This window comes from Cornus florida, unplaced genomic scaffold (assembly GCF_030987335.1).
Source record: "Cornus florida cultivar Cherokee Brave unplaced genomic scaffold, ASM3098733v1 CherokeeBrave_3.0.0_Hap2_Chr02, whole genome shotgun sequence".
Classification (NCBI taxonomy): domain Eukaryota; kingdom Viridiplantae; phylum Streptophyta; class Magnoliopsida; order Cornales; family Cornaceae; genus Cornus; species Cornus florida.
In genome coordinates this window covers 66,343,474-66,358,810 of record NW_026775572.1, presented here as the reverse complement: position 1 = coordinate 66,358,810, position 15,337 = coordinate 66,343,474, and the positions used below count along the sequence as shown (strand labels likewise).

The 15,337-nt window shown below is 35.7% G+C and overlaps 2 pseudogenes; both read left to right on the top strand.

Annotated features, from left to right (window-relative positions):
- The first annotated feature begins 4,974 nt into the window (after positions 1–4,974).
- On the top strand, positions 4,975–7,888 carry LOC132287418 (GDP-mannose 3,5-epimerase 2-like; annotated as a pseudogene).
- Positions 7,889–7,981: 93 nt separating this feature from the next.
- Positions 7,982–9,589, top strand: LOC132296357 (GDP-mannose 3,5-epimerase 1-like; annotated as a pseudogene).
- Positions 9,590–15,337: the final 5,748 nt, after the last annotated feature.

The following is a 15,337-nucleotide window of genomic DNA, read 5'->3' as shown; positions in this document are numbered from 1 at the left end:
TCTGACTGATGTGTAGAAGTAGTAGGTGTAGAACCTCTGGCTGGATAAGTGCCAACTGGCGCCACTGCCTGTGGTGCTTGAGGAACTCTGAAACCAGACTGAACCACTGCAGACTGTGCCGGTACCATCTGTGAATTTGTGCCACTACGTGACTTATTCAATAACTTTGGACAATCCTTCCTGAGATGACCTGGCTGCTTGCAATAGAAGCAAGCTCCCTGCCCTATCTTTGTAGAAACTGAAGTCTGACTGGCCTGTGCCCGAAGCTTTGGGCAACGAGGCTTGATGTGCCCCGGCTGCTGACAATGGTAACAAACCACTCCCTGGGTTGATCCCGAAGATACATGAACTGCGGGTGCAGAATGATTCTGCTGTGATGCCCCATGTGAGTGAGTACTGTTCCCGACCTTAGCCTTCTTCCACTGACTCCCGAAAGATGATGGATTATATCCATGAGGCTGCTTGCGTGAACTCTTGATCCGTAACTGATCCCGTTCCTCTGCTTCAGCTAGCATAGCCCTCTGAACCACCTCTCGGTAAGTCCTCAAATCAAGAATTGAGACCCGTGGCCTGATATCAAGATGTAGCCCATCCTGAAACTTCATTGCCCTGGCCTCGTCTGTTGCAACCATATCCTCGGCATAACGAGAGAGAGAAGTTATTATAAAATAACTTTTAATCACGTGCATCGCACGTGATTTTTAAATAATAATTTATTTAAAAATAAAATTTATTTTGATAATTCTCTAAAAATTATTATAAAATAACTTTTAATCACGTGCATCGCACGTGATTTTTACTAGTGTGTGTGTGTGTGTGTGTGTGTTATTGGGGGGGGGGGGGGTGTACTGAGTTGGCTGAGCTATTGAAACAAAAAATGCGGCTAAGCTATTGAAACAAAAAATGCATGTGGGCTGGCAGGCCGAGCCAAGGGCTGTGTGCCCAAGCTCTAGAAATCCTCCTATAAGGTTGGGTTAGGGCCGAATAGTGGGCTTAGTCTCTTTATGGACCATAATGAGGGATTGAGGATTGGATTCAGATTCTATTATGGGTCAAAAACCACGTCGTTCCCCTCAATGGTGTTCCTTACTTTGAATTTTGTTCCGTTAACTCTTACGCTCTGTTTGTTTGAGTGTAAACTATTTTTTTTTTTAAATATATATTTTTCGGTGTTTGGTAGTTCCAAATTCAAAGAAAATCTTTTACGAAGAAAAATAATTTATCAAAACTTAACTAAAATAACTTACCAATTAATTCTCCCAAATTGATTTTTTTAGCCTATTAATTTTACTCTCGATCTCCTCAACAAAAACATATGGCATTGAAAACATCAATCAAGTACCTTTAAGAGTTTTAAGAAATAGAAAGAGATAAGTCATTTTACATGTGCTATAATGACTAGAAATAAAACAATTGTTAAGAGAAGAACCAATAAACCCAATACCTATTGTGGGGCGAGAGGCATGAGGCCAATTTCTTCTTAAACAACAATCATATAATTTCCTATTTTTAATTTCTTCAATTTTGTTTTATTATTATTATTATTATTATTGGTCATCATTATTGGCTTAGTGAATAACCTATAGTATTACTTTCTAAAATCTTAAAACGTGATACATGAAGTGAAGGAAAAAAATAATAATAATAATAATAAAAAAAAAAAAAACAACCCTCACTTGTTACATTCGATGATAAAAAGACTTGTTTCGGTTTCTTTATCATTTTTTCAAAAATCAATTGATTATTTTTTTATATTTCTTGTTAAATAATTATTATTGTTGGTATAAAAATAATTAGACCAATTGATAGTAAGAGAAAAATTGAATAATTAATGAGTCAAATAAGAATTTTAATTTTAATTCAAAAATACATTTAGAAGCCCGACACCAAAAACATTTTCTGAAAAGTATTTTCAAAACCTTTGCCAAATTGAAAAATAAAAATAAAGAAAACATTCTACATGAAAAGTGTTACATATAAATTATTTTACCCTCTCTTTTTTTTTTTTCCCTAAATAAAGAAATTTTTTTATAAATAAAACAATAAAATACAATAGAGAAAGTGAGATAGGAATAGGAATCTCACTGAAATACACCCTTAGGAGTAAAGAAAAGTGTAGACATGCCCACAACAACCCAAAACCTCCTAACTATCCTAGCAAATCTTGAAGGTTAACCCTTGCAACATCTAAGACATCCCAAACAATACATTTCAATAAAATGGAGCCTTAAACAAACGGAGCCTTAATATTATATATACTTAATATTTTATATATATATATATATATATATATATATATTGCTTTTTTTAGGTTGAAATGTTGGGCAAGAATCCCACTTAAACTAGTATTCCTGAATCATTCCTTCTCCAACTAGAACAAGGACCCCATACGTACTCCTATATAAGAAGGCCTCCTGTCTTCTAATCCCTTCAAAACCCTCACTTCAAAACCCTAAATTTGTTCCCAAAATCTCATCGATCAACAGTCCGTCGTCAATTGCCACAATCGTCTCTCTCTCTTCTCCTTCAACTGGCATCATCGAGACTCTTGGAAGTTTCACCCAATCCATCCTTTCTATCTTCACAGACCACGCAAACCCTAATGTCAATTACTACTCCACCTGCTGCAGTCTTCACATCCCTTCAAACTCAGCTCTTTGAAGTTGTTGCTGAAGTTGAAGAAATTCTTGATGCTAAGCAGAATTTCTCTCGGTCCAAAGATTTTGCAATTCTTGTCGCCTTTGCCAACAAACTCAAAGAAGCTGAGAGGGTTCTTAACATCCTTGCCGTCCATGATTATTCTGATCATCGCTGCCCCAGCCCCACCAAACAATTAAAAACAACTCTATGAAGCCCTTAGGGTGTGTTTGGATAAATAGAGGAGAAAAGAAAAGAAATGATAGTATTAGTTAAGAGAGAAAAGAAAATAAATGATAGTAATAATTTCTATTCATGTTTGGATAGATAGGGGAGAAAAGAAAAGAAAGGATAATTATTCTTATTTGGATAAGATAGAGGAGAGAAAAGAAAAGAAAGGATAGTGACCAAATTACAGTCATACCTTTTCATAACCATTTCATACATTATTTATTTTCAAAATATTGTTTCTTTTTGATAATTCAATGCCATGGGTAAAAACAAAAATAAAAAATAAAAATAAAAAAGAAAAAGTATCACAAGGCTAAGATGAACCATTCAACATGGTTGAAGGTAACAACAGTATTTAAACTTTGTTATGAGCATATGAAAAATTTATTTTTGTTGTATCTGTTATACCTATCAGACTCAATCCCTTCCTATCCTAAAATTTTTAATAACTTTTAGCATTGTCATACATCCTTACATTTCACTAAGCATATTGGGACATAAATGGAATTACTTTTCTGTATGTTGATTTGTAGAGGGCATTTTTGGTATTAATAATTTATAACTTACTCCACTACCCTTTCTCTCCTTATCCTCTCTTTTCTCTCCACTTAACCCACCCAAACACATTCTCACAACCAAACACACATAGGCCTTGAACCAGTACAGACACCCCTGCACTCAGTCCAACCCAATGTAAACTAACATGAAGTCCCATCACTGAATGTGTTCTGACATATTTTATTAATGAATTTATGATTTTATAGTTTAAATGCTCATATCCATTTTTGGTGAATGCTTATATTTATTGACTCAGGAGTTATTTTTATTATTTTTTTTTTTCCCCTGGCAATCAGAAAAAAAGCCATACGGCATCTACATAGCACAAACAAACAAAACATCCCAACACCCAAAGGCAGAGGATAGACAACACACAAATCCACCACAAGAAATGGTCATAAAGATGCGACGACCCAAACTGAAGAAAATACCCAAAATCAACTGGCAATGCTTATGTGCAAGCTACAAATAGGGTTTTAAAACACCACTGAACTGGACATCGGGTCCATTGAACATACCCACCAATGATTGGGCTAAGCCATCGCCAAATAGGCCCATTGGGTTCTGCACACTCCAACAGCCATGAGGATCATCACGAAAACCTAAACTAAAATTCCAAACTATAGCTACCCACAAAGGGAGCTTAACAAACAGGACGTCAGATGACAAGACTAATGGGCTGCCCATAACAGTGACATCAAAGTGGGACTGAGGACAAACAAAGCCCACAGCCACAAATTCCATAGGCATCAGGAAAACTACCGGCTGTGCATTTCCTACGTGGTGTAATGGATACAAGATAAACCACCCCAAAGGTGAAGCCATAAATTTAACATGTGCACCACGCTTAAGCCACAAAACCATCATTACGTTTGACTTTTGATGCTCATTTTGACCGTCAACTATAAGACGGAGGATTCAAGGAGACTCCAAATTCACCGGCCATCGAGAATTAGGAAGAAGTGAATGTGCTGACCAAGCCCAGAAGGGTGAAGCCTTCACAACAGAGCAACCACGGCGACCTGGGCTAGTGACCAAAACGCCGTTGATAGTCCGAAGCTCCACCAGACCATGATTTTCATGGCCTGGAAAAAGATGAAAAATCATTCAAAGTACAAAACTAACTAGCATCTTATTAAAGTTTTAAGCAAATAAAATCCTTAAAGGCTATTTTAAGGTGAGGAATAAGGAAGGCTTTAAGGCCAAAAAAGAATTTCTTTGAAAAGATTTTCCTTTTCTAGGTAAAATATATTTATTTTTTTTATTTTTAGGTGATTGGCAAAAGTTTAAGTCAAGGTTGAGTTCCAATAGGCTGGTCGAAAAATGATGGATAAGTTATTTTTGCTAGGTTTTAAATTTTTTTTCTTTGTACTATAACCAAACACCAAATATATATATATATATATATATATATATATATATATATATATTACATATAAACATAATACAAATTTTCTTGTTTAATGTTCCTTTTTGATGTTAGTGCCCAATATGGATCAATTATTGTAATGGGTCTGTAATTGCAATATCTTCTCTTGTTCCTGTAGAATGGGAAGTACCAATGAGACCAATTATGGTGCATACACCTACGAGAACCTCGAAAGAGAACCTCACTGGCCATCTGAGAAGCTCCGAATTTCTATTAATGGGGCAGGAGGCTTTATAGCCTCGCACGTTGCTCGCCGTTTGAAGAGTGAGGGCCACTACATTATAGCTTCTGACTGGAAGAAGAATGAGCACATGACAGAAGACATGTTCTGTCATGAATTTCATCCAGTGGATCTCAGGGTGATGGATAATTGCCTCAAGGTCACTGAAGGAGTCGACCATGTCTTCAATCTTGCCGCGGATATGGGTGGGATGGGCTTCATTCAGTCCAACCACTCTGTTATTACGTATAACAACACAATGATTAGTTTCAACATGCTTGAGGCTGCTAGGATCAATGGGGTCAAGAGGTCTGTCGGCTTAGACTTAATCTATATTGGTACTTGTAGTTCTTGGAATGTACATTTTTATTGAAATTTGAGTTCTCAAGTCTGAATTTTATCTGCATTAATTGCTTTAGTTCATGCTCTTATTGTTGCATTTACAATAAGTACAATATGTTTTTACCAAGTATTTAGGCTTGGTTTGCTTCCATGTAAAATATCTTCCTCTGAAAATATATTCCTTTTTCAGCTAAAATATATAATTTTTATTTTTATTTTTATTTTTTGGTGTTTGGCAAAGTTCTAGGTTGAGGCAATGGACAAGTTTTTTTTGTTAGGTTTTGATATCTTTTTTCTTCGTAACTATTTTACGACAACCTAACACCAAAAATGAAAAAAGTATTTTTGAAAAAATATTTTACATCTAAACAAATGGAGCCTTGGTAATTGCAGATGGCTTGCATCTACCCTGAATTTAAGCAACTAGAAACTTATGTGAGCTTGAAGAAATCTGATGCATGGCCTGCGGAGGTTTGATACTCTTCTGAGTCAATAACAATATAATCTAATTGTATTTTGTTTTGTAATATATTATTAATATTAGATAAATTTCATTTTATGTTTATCCTCAAGATGCATATGGCTTGGAGAAACTGGCAACAGAAGAGTTATGCAAGCATTACACCAAAGATTTTGGAATAGAATGTCGGATTGGGAGATTCCATAAAATTTATGGTCCCTTCGGGACATGGAAAGGTAAGCTTTCAGTGATCACTTATGGTGTTATGCATATGCTCATCTTTATTTTCTTTTTGTAGATTCTATTCTTTGTTACTTTGCTCTATGTGGTATAGGTGGGAGAGAAAAGGCACCTGCTGCTTTTTGCAGAAAAGCCATTACATCTACGGATAAGTTTGAGACGTGGGGAGATGGACTTCAAACTCTATCTTTCACTTTCATTGATGAGTGTGTTGAAGGTGTGCTGAGGTAAGCACTTCAATTTCCTATTTTCTTGTAGGTGAAGGCAACATTTTCCATTTTCTTTCTTTGGTAAGTAAGAGCGCGCGCACACACACAACTCAACACAACCAGTGCAGAGTTGAACCTTCAATCTTTCCCCCATGGGAGGATGAGGAGATACCACTTGAGCTAAAGGCTTGTGGTAGCTCAAGGCAACCTATTTTGTAATTTTGAAATTTTCTCTAGGTACTTGGTTAGAAGTTCAAGTTCATGGATATATCTTCTCCAGATTTACCAAAAATAAATTTTAATACCCTAGCAATTTAGATTATGGATTGCAAGCTACAGACCATAGTGCACAGTTTTCTTAAATCACTAAGTTTATTATCTAAAATGTTCTCTTGTTTCCTTTTCCTTAACATTAAATGGAAACATAAAATAGAAATTGAATTGAAATATAATCTGGTAAAGTTTCTTTAGGTGAAGATTTCAGGAAAGGGACATGGTATCAATATCAGCTTCTTCTTTTAATACTTTTGTATTTCATTAATCTACTCCTTGAAGGAAATAAGATGAATCTTGCATTTAGAATTACTTTTAGATATTCCTGTTATGATCAAAACTATCTCCAATCATGCAATAATTTAGGAGTATTTGGAGTACATTTTGGACGTTCCAGTTTTAGGTACTGTATCAATTTAATTTCACTTTAAGCAGCAACAATATTGAACTTCTAGGGAAGCCTTGGTTATTATGTGGCTGAAGATGGAAGATAGGTGAACAAGCCTAATCCATAATTGTCAATCTCTCATTTCTTTCATTGTTGTAAATCTGTTCGTAGGAGTGTGTGCACACCAATGTGTATGAGCAATTTTTATTATGCTGTGCACGTTATAGGCATGCACATGGTTACATTCCTCATTTCCTTTCCTTAATTGCGTTAACATTTTCGATTCAACCTAGATTGACAAAATCAGACTTCCGGGAGCCAGCGAACATTGGAAGCAATCAATGAGATGGTTAGCATGAATGAGATGGCTGAGATTGTTCTTAGCTTTGAGAACAAGAACCTCCCTATCAACCAAATTCCTGGCCCAGAAGGTGTCTGTGGTCGTAACTCAGACAACACACTGATCAAAGAGAAAGTTGGTTGGGCTCCAACTATGAAACTGAAGGTACCTATAAAGCTTGAAATCTACATTTGGATGTAATTTCAGTTACTATTCTGAGTCAAATTTGTTTGTTGAAGAAGTTATGCAAATCTCCAGAGTTCATAGTTACGGAAAATTTAAATTTACTACTTCCTACTTTTGTAGGATGGGCCGAGAATTACTTACTTCTGGATCAAAGACCAGATTGAAAAGGAGAAAGCTGAGGGCATGGATTTGTCAGTTTATGGCTCTTCTAAGGTGGTGGGAACCCAAGCCCCTGTCCAACTCGGATCCCTTCGTGCTGCTGATGGCAAGGAATGAATTGGTTGGAAGCCAGTCAGTTCTTCTAGTTGCAGTCAAAGAAGGTTTTTCTATTATTATATATTTCTATTAGTGATATGTCTACTATATTTCGGAACAAATCTGCTCTTGGATAGTGTAGTACCTTATGAAATCTATATGTGGTTTAATGCATTGATAGATTGATGCACCTTGACTCGATAGTTTATTTACATGGTTTTAATTGAATTGTTACCTGCACATAAGAAAAGCAAGTTGCTAATGGTATATATATATATATATATATTTACTTTTTCCCAAAAATCGTAGTTGTTATCTCTAAATGGGGCCATCATAGTGTAGAAAACAAAGAAAAATTGTGTCCTTTCCTGGTTGAGTTTCATCTGAAATTTGACTGAGATCCTCGTGGGATTTGTTTGAGGTTGGCTGATTATGTTAAGTTGGAAGATGATATATGTTAATTACTTTTCTAAACAAAGCGTTACGTTAGTTTGCCGCGGATATGGGTGGGATGGGCTTCATTCAGACCAATCACTCTGTTATCATGTATAACAACACAATGAATAGTTTCAACATGCTTGAGGCTGCTAGGATCAACGGGGTCAAGAGGTCTGTCGGCTTAGACTTAATCTATATTGGTACTTTGTTGTTCTTGGAATTTACATTTTTGTTAAAATTTGAGTTCTCAAGTCTGAATTTTATCTGCATTAATTGCTTTATTTCATGATCTTATTATTGTTGCATTTACAATAAGTACAATATATTTTTACTAAAGTAGTTAGGCTCCAAATTCATCGAAAAATATATTCCTTTTTCAGCTAGAATATATATTTTTTATTTTTATTTTCCGGTGTTTGGCAACGGTCTAGGTCGAGGTTGAGGTGAAGTCCATTGGGTGGATGGATAAGTTTTTTTGTTTGGTTTTAATATCTCCTTTCTTCGTAAAAACCAAAACAAAAAAAAATTCCTCTAAACAAACGGAGCCTTAGTAACTCACAGCTGGCTACACGCAGGTTGTTCTATGCCTCTAGTGCTTGCATCTACTCTGAATTTAAGCAACTGGAAACTAATGTGAGCTTGAACGAAACTGATGCATGGCCTGCGGAGGTTTGATACTCTTTTGAGTCAATGACAATATAATCTAATTGTATTTTGTTTTGTAACATATTATTAATATTAGATTAATTTCATTTTATGTTTAGCCTCAAGATGCATATGGCTTGGAGAAACTGGCAACAGAAAAGTTATGCAAGCATTACATTAAAGATTTTGGAATAGAATGTCGGATTGGGAGGTTCCATAACATTTATGGTCCCTTCGGGACATGGAAAGGTAAGCTTTCAGTGATCACGTATGGTGTTATGCATATGCTTGTCTTTATTTTATTTTTATAGATTTTATTTTTTGTTACTTTGCTCTATGTGGTATAGGTGGGAGAGAAAAGGCACCTAATGCTTTTTGAAGAAAAGCTAATACATCTATGGATAAGTTTGAGATGTGGGGAGATGGACTTCAAACTTGATCTTTCACTTTCATTGATGAGTGTGTTGAAGGTGAGCTGAGGTAAGCGCTTCTGTGGCGACCCGAGTTTTTCAACCTTGTTCGTTAGTGATGAACCGAAAGTTAACCCGATAATGAGTCCGAAATGCAGAAGCAAAAGATAGAACCAAAGTCTATAAAGATATAGACTATTTCTAAGACACCAATGTGACCTTCCAAGAAGTCACGGAGTTCGAGGAGAACAAAAACGGAAACAAAGGTCGAAACGGACAAAAACCATGAACCAAGGGCTAAATGGTCAACTCACAACCAAAAAGAGAAACTTGACCCTAAACAAGTAAAAAAAAGGTGAAAACAACCTAACTTAATCATTTCATGACTTTTTAAGAGGTTCTAAGAACATTGGACGAGAATCCCACAAAACGTCATTTCCCGGTTTAAGCGAAAACCGACACCCTCTCACTAAAACTTAAATAACTCCCACTGTGATTGGAATCTGAGAATGGCATTGGTACCATTGGAAAGCTGACTCAAAATTCATGAATTTAAGCTCAAGAATCACCCCATTTGGGTTTGAAACAAAGGAGTTATGGTCATTTGAAGTTGGAAGAACAGTGCTGAAACTGGACTGAAGCTACTCTCGGGATCTAGCTATTTCGGTCGACCGAAATGGCACATCGGACGACCGAAATAGACAAAATTTCAGCTGAAAACAAGTCTTCAAGACTTGGTTGGTTTGATACACCAAAAGGAACTATCGGCCGACCGAAATGAGCCATCGGTCGACCGAAATGACCCTAAATGCTGACTTTGGCTACTGGAAAGTGAAGTTTCAAGGTTCAAACAAAACCCACAAGGCTTTAGTCGACCGAAATGACTCAAGAAAGTGCATAAACCTCCTATTATGCACCCATGGCTGAAAGTCCACTTGGAATATTCCATGGCATGATCAAATTACATTTTATGCTAAAGTGTGATGATGTAAACATGCACGCAAGTGTAATATAGCATTTTAACATGCCAAACCTCCAAGTTAGGAAAATTACATTTCATAAACAAATCTTAAACATGCTAACACTTGCATGTGAACAAGAATGCCTCTAAAGGAACTTCAAATCTCCAAACCATCAAAGGTAAATGCCAATCTCCACAACTTGTAACCTGCACCTGAAATATGCCCCAGTAACATAGGGGTGAGCAACTTAAAGCTACTTGTAGGAAATGAGCATGCATTGACCTACGTTTTATAATTTCATCACCTTAAGGCGAAACATGTTAAAGGGGCTCATGCCACCTAACGTCTATGTCAAGTGAGACTTAGGGAGCATCCTAAGGTACCATGCAATTGAAATGAACAACGACATACAAGTATACATGCTCAAGTACACTAAATCATGTTAAACAAGTTATGCATTGTCTAAGCGTGCATATACAAAGATACAATTAACATGGAAAACTCATAAATCAAGTATACAGGCGCAAGTATACTAAGTTAAATAAATTACGCATAAGACGAGCATATACGACACAAGTATACATAATGAAGTCCGATTGCACAAATCAAACATACAATGCGTAAGTATACTATCTAGGGTTTAGATACACAAATAAGGATACAAGTTCAAGTATACAGTTTCAAGTGTACTAAATGAGATCAAAATACATAGGCAAGCACCAATTCTCAAGTTACAAGTAATCCATGATTAACAACTTGAATTTGAATGCGAAATCAAAGTAGAAAGACTAGGACATATGGTCACTAGATCAAGCAAGTGTTTCCGGGTAATTATGACCCACAAGGCACTACCTAGTGCGCACATGCATAAGTTATTCCGGGCAATTACGACCTACAAGGTACTACCTAATGCGCACTTATGACTTAGAAGACTCTTATTTCCGTACTAGAGCTAGACCCTAGCCATTACGTGAAATATGTCCATACAAGCTTTCCAAAATCAATAAGTCCAAAACTTATACAAAAATCAATAAGTTAGACCAAACTTAAACCAAATAAGTTCACAACTTATACTTAATTTATATAATGCACGAAATCACCTTCCATACACAAGTCAATCATATATTCAATATTGGAAACAAGTTCTTATGAATATAAATTTAACAAAAAGGTACTCAATGCTTAAACATAATCAAGTGAATACTCAACAAGTCCAAATCCATGATCTCAACATAGAAGTAATTTCTAAAACATGATTAAATCCATGGATAAACAAGATAGAATTTAATTAAACCAAAATAATTAAACTCTCTAGATTTCACATCATTTCCAAATGGCCTCAATTTAATATATGTTAAAGGACAAATCATGGTCATTACATATATGCATTTAAAAGCTTAATTAGGCCAATGAAACCACAAAATAGATTTTAATTATTTCATTTAATTAAAGCCTCTAGAATTTCTAGCTTAACCAAATGCTCTCAAATTAAAGTATGTTAAAGAACATGCCAAGACTTAATTTAAAAGCATAACACAACTCAATTTCATACAAGGTATAGCCATGAACTTTGATCTTTCACAAAAGATAAATATTAATTAAAAAGTGTTATTCTTATTTAATTAATCCCAATTTAATATATGTTAACAAATATATTAAAACTAAACTTTCTAGCATGCCACAATTCAAATCAAAGTTATATATCATCATGAATTTTAAATCTTATACAAAGAAATAAAAATTAATAACTTTCTAGATTTGATACAATGTATACATATATGTTGTATAATCATGGCAAACACATAATACAACACACAAATAATCCTAAAACATTCCCTACCTCCATTTGAGATGAAATCTCAAATCTCCACCAAAATGAAAGTGCTCCGAATCCGACGAAACTTCTAGGTTTTGTAGGGGACAACACCGTGAACATAACCCCCATGGAAGCCCCATCAAAATCACAACTTGACTTCAAACTTAAACTCAAGAAATGGCCAAAACTGAATTCTAATAAGGGGGAATGGTAGAGCACGTCGAGGGGAACAATAAATGTTAAGGCCGAAGACTTTTCATCAAGGAAAAGTGGACCAAAAGAGGAGAGAGAAGATGGAAGCCATGGCTGCCATGGATTCCGGCCAGAAGAGAGGAGAAAGAGAAAACTCAGATATTTTCTTGTCTCACACCCTATTTATAGAAAAACCCTAAAAGTGCCCCGAACGGGTCCTCCCGGGTCCGGAAAAGTGGAATTTGAGCAGACACGCTCAAACGGCAAAACTCCGTGAACGAAAAAGATTCAAAATGAGAAAATATGAACAACGGAAGAAACGGCGTTGAAAACCGAGTTCCAAGCAGAAAGTTAGGCCCCAAACAAGCGTACACGACTCGACGAAAAGTGGAAATGAATCCCGTACGAGGATCTAGGCTCAAAATAAGACATTGAGCAATAACTTTCGTTAATTGCACAATGGCCCCTCCAAAAAGTAAAAATTGTGAAACTGTCCCAGAATGAAAATATCTTCCAAAAAGATATTTTCTTAGAAACCCCTGAAATAAATATCTTCAAAAGATATTTATGAAAAACACCCCAAGAAAATAAAAAGATTCCAAAGAACTGTGCATCCATGCCCCTATGGACACCGAGAGCAACCAGAGTACTTTACTACAAAAGTAAATATACATATTTCATGGAAACCACTGAGAATGAAGATACATGAAGTCAGAAACCAACTCTGAACACAAGAAGTGTGGTTATGCCAACAAAGTGACAAACGAGGAAAAGACAAAATAGGGAAAAGGGCGAAATAGTGAATAGTGTCGAAAAACGAAAAATGTGGAAACGACTCGGTCCTCAAAGGAAGTTGTCAATCCACAGAACAGAGTCTCAAAAATCACTCCAGAGCTCTCGAGACGACACTAAGCGACGAGGAACTGAAATCAAAATGAAAAAGATCAACGGAAAAAAAATATTCGTGAAAATCTGAGAAAGGAAAAGGAATGAAAATGACCGGGTCATTACAGCTTCAATTTCCACTTTACTTGTAGGTCAAGGCAACATTTTCCATTTTCTTTACTCGACAAGTCAACACAACCAGTGGATAGTTGAACCTTCAATCTCTCACGTGGGAGAATAAGGAGATCCCACTTAAGCAAAAGTCTCGGGGTAGCTCAAGGCAACTTATTTTGTAATTTTTAAAATTATGTCAAGGTACTTGGTTAGAAGTGCATTTTCATGGATTTATCTTATCCAGATATACCAAAAAGTGTTAGTATCCTAGCAAGTTACATCTGAGATTGCAAGCTACAGACCATGGTGCGCGATTTTCATAGAACACTAAAGGTTGTATAGTCTAAAATGTTCTCTGATTTCATTTTCCTTAACATTAAGAAGACAGAGAACAGAAAATGAATTGAAATATAATATGATGAAGTTTTAGTTATGTTTGAAACTCTCTCCAATCATGCAATTTATTTAAGAATATTTGAAGCACAATTTAACATTCCGCCTTTAGGGGCTGTATCAATTTTCTCACTTTAAGCAACAACAATATTGAACTTTTAGGGAAGCCTCCGATACATTTCCTTTTTTAGAAAAATATGTTTATGGTTATTATGTTTCTGAAGATGGAAGATAGGTGTCAAAGCCCATTCCATGAATGTCAATCTCACCTTTCTTTCATTGAAATAAATTTGTTTGTGGGTGCAGGCAAAAGCCAATGTGTATGAGCAATTTTTCATATGATGTGTGTATGATAGCACGCACATGGTTGTATACCTCATTTCCTTTCTTTAATTGCATTACCATTTTGGATTAAACCTAGATTGAGAAAGCCAGTCAGATCTTCTAGTTGCAGTCAGTAAAGGTTTTTCTTTTATTATATATTTCTATTAGTGATATGTCTACTATATATATTTTGGAACAAATCTGCTCTTAGATAGTATAGTACCTTATGAAATCTATTTGTGGTCTAATGCATTGATAGATTGATTCACCTTGAGATAGTTTTTTTTTTTTTACATCTTTTTAAAGGTCATGTCATCTCATGGCAAGTGCTCTTTGCTCGCCTTTAATTGAATTGTTACCTGCATATAAGAAAAGCAAGTTGATATATATATATACTTTTCCCAAAAATCTTAGTTGCTATCTCTAAATAAGCCAAGCATAGTGTAGAAACAAAGAAAAATTGTGTCCTTTCATGGTTGAGTTTCATCTGAAATTTGATTTGAGATCCTTGTGGGATTTGTTCAAGGTTGACTGATTTTGTTAAGTTGGAAGATGATATATGTTCATTACTTTTCGAAACAAAGCTTTTAGGGATAATAGTGAGTTATATTCAATAAACATTCCTACCATGTTTGGAGAGATGTGAACTGCAGTATGAAAGTAGTGCAAATTGAATTTGTTTTCTAATGTGTTCCTTGGTTGGTTATTACTTTAAATCGAGACCAATTTTCTCCCCTTGGTTAATAAAATTCGAATGGCAAGGAACACATGGACAGACATACGGAGAATCAAAATATATAGGAAGGTGCAGTTTTTTCCCTGGCAGTGTTTCCGTTATAGGCTTTCAATCTTCATCATTGAAGCTCAAGGGCAATATTGTAGAATCGAGTTATGTGCAGAGTTTGTGGGTTGAAAGAGGAGTCCATTGATCATCTTTTATGTCAGTGTCCAGTTTCTCAGAATGTGTGGAAGCTTTGTCCTTTGAGGATCGAGTTTAGCGAACATGTTCGATGTTGTGACACAGGAGACAATTAGCTTCATCTAGAATCTGGAAGGCCAGTATTCTCCAACAATGTGCTTGAGCTCTGCTTCTTTCATTTGTTGGAACCTATGGAAGTGCATTAATTATTGGGGTTTTAATGAGAGATATTCGGATCCACACTTAATTTTGAGCAAGGGTCTTTAGGATTATCGTGAATTAATTGAAGTGGTAAGACAAGAGGGGTTGTGTGCAATGACTATAAGAGCTGTAAATGCCAATCCTTGGCCCTTTTCTGCTCTACATCTTTATTACATGAGATTACAAGGTAAATTTTAGACATGTACAATCACCCGCAAACCATATATCATTTAAACTTAGGTATTATTGCGTTATGTGAGAGTCGAACAC